We start from the raw sequence: 2,264 nt of genomic DNA, 5'->3' as shown, positions 1-2,264 counted from the left end.
ATATATTTAAATAAGGGAGTAGTCACCAACAATGTGTATTTTTTAACATTATTTTATTATTCCGTGTCTTCTCCCTGGACAAGCCAAATAAAAAAAAGCAATAAAAATTCAGCATACCAATGAATAATAAACACTTACAAGCCTCCACCCCTTGGAAAAACTTCAAATTAACTACGAAAATCGCCATTTTTACACATTTGAAAATAATTTCTGACGAGGACGCATCACAGACCTCTGAAACGCTCGTAAACGATTTCAATGACTTAAAAACATTATTACAATGATCTAAACATAATTCTCAATGAAAAACCAAGACACGGAATAATAAAATAATGTTAAAAAATACAAATTGTTGGTTATTTATTTATTTAAATATACATCTTTCTTTCGTTGGAATTTATTAACCCATTATATATATATATATATATATATATATATTATATATATATATATATATATATATATATATAATTATTTTTTTACTATAATAATTAAATACCTACAGACACTACTGTTTCATCCTTTCGGGATTCTTCAGTGCAGGGTGTCACGATTACTACCAGTCGAACGATTCGAACCCCGCGACACGAGACATCTCTGGCTCGATTAGCGGAGGCCGTATCCATTCGGCTACTATTAACCGTGTGAAATAGCATTGAATTTTAAACATTTTAATTTAAATGTTCATTACGTCAGGCAGACAGTGATCAAATCGTTATACGACGATCTATATATATATATATTTTTTCATTTTCACCCCAAACAGATCACATTGCCGTTTGGTGATATAAAATGGAAGAAATAAAAATCTGGTCAGCATCACAATATTCGGGTTTATTCATAGATAGGACAAATAAGAACTTAGTTATATTAATCAGAAAACTAATCAAGTAATCACTATGCACAGTGCACTACACCCAAAGAGTGATAACGACCGACCTGACGTGGAGAAAAGAAAATAAGTACGGTTAAATGTAGAGGACTGCGCGCATGTATATGTGTGTGCGCGCGGACGTGTGTATGCGCGTGCGTGTGTGCATGTATATGTGTGTGTGCGTGTGTGTGTGTGAATGCGTGTGTGAGTGAGTGTAAAGGCACTAACCCTGTTTGGGTTAAAACGGCTTCCCCCGAAGGAGGAAGTTCCATGGGAGTATGAAATTCACAATCGATCCCCAATCGCATGTATATCCCCGTTAGAAGAGATGCCGACGTTAGGGTTTTGCAACTTTTTGCAGGATGGCGTCGACGTCCTCCTACATACAGCACCTGGAATTCCCAAATTGGTCACCCATTTTAGTAATGACCAGGCTCAACGTTGCTTAACTTCGGTGATCTGACGGGAACCGGTGTGTCAACGTGATTATGCCGAAGGAATTGAAAAAAAAAATCTCAGAATTCAGAAAAGTTCATCATTTCAGCAACAAATAAGAGCAGTACAAGATGCACTGAAACAAGAAAAGACAATAAAAAAAAGATGATGGAGACGAAACAGCGACGTGGACAATTCTCGAGAGTGACCGGAGAAAAGCAGCATGGTTGAAAACCGGCAACGAATAGAGAAACGAAATCGTTAGTAACAGCTGCACAGAACAATGAGATTAGAACAAACTATGCCAAAGCAAAAAATAAACAAAATCATGAAAAGTGCTCGTCTGAGCTCTAATCTATGCCCCCGCTTGCAAAACTTTGACAAAAAACACCCGACAAGCTACAATCACTATAAACAATTTTCCCCACTCTCTACCTGTACGTAGTAAATCTAAACGCAGATTCCATACACAAAGCTTCTTTCATAGAATTACCCGCATGTGGAATACTGTTCCATTGGTCTGCTTCCCGGCCGATTACGATATGGTAGCTTTCAAGTCCAATGTAAATAAGTTCTTGTTGAACTGTCACCTTAATCCAAAATTTACTCAATCTACACCATAATCGATTGCTAAATTACCGTCTTATATTCATATACCTTTATCATCGAGGGGCCTTCGGGCCTTGATAAGTGATGAATCCCTTGTAAAATGGAGTAAATGCAGAATGTAAACAAAGAGACAAAACGGTAAATCACATAATAAGTGAATGCAGCAAACTAGTCCCAACATAATACAAAAGACACAACCGTGTGGCGATGGCAGTATATTGGGAACTATGCAAACGACTGTATTTTGAACACGCAAACAAATTGTACTGAACCAAACTAGAAACAGTACTTGAAAACGAAAACTAAAACTTCTCTGGGACATGTCTATATAAATAAACTCACCCAA

The 2,264-nt window shown here is 36.7% G+C and overlaps 1 pseudogene; it reads right to left on the bottom strand.

Annotated features, from left to right (window-relative positions):
- Nucleotides 1-1,254: 1,254 nt before the first annotated feature.
- Nucleotides 1,255-1,373, bottom strand: LOC145258580 (5S ribosomal RNA; annotated as a pseudogene).
- Between the last annotated feature and the right edge of the window lie 891 nt (nt 1,374-2,264).

The sequence above is a fragment of the Euprymna scolopes genome, chromosome 33 (genome assembly GCF_053919585.1).
Source record: "Euprymna scolopes isolate OS-2025 chromosome 33, ASM5391958v1, whole genome shotgun sequence".
Taxonomy (NCBI): Eukaryota; Metazoa; Mollusca; class Cephalopoda; order Sepiida; family Sepiolidae; genus Euprymna; species Euprymna scolopes.
This window is presented reverse-complemented; position numbering and strand designations above follow the sequence as displayed.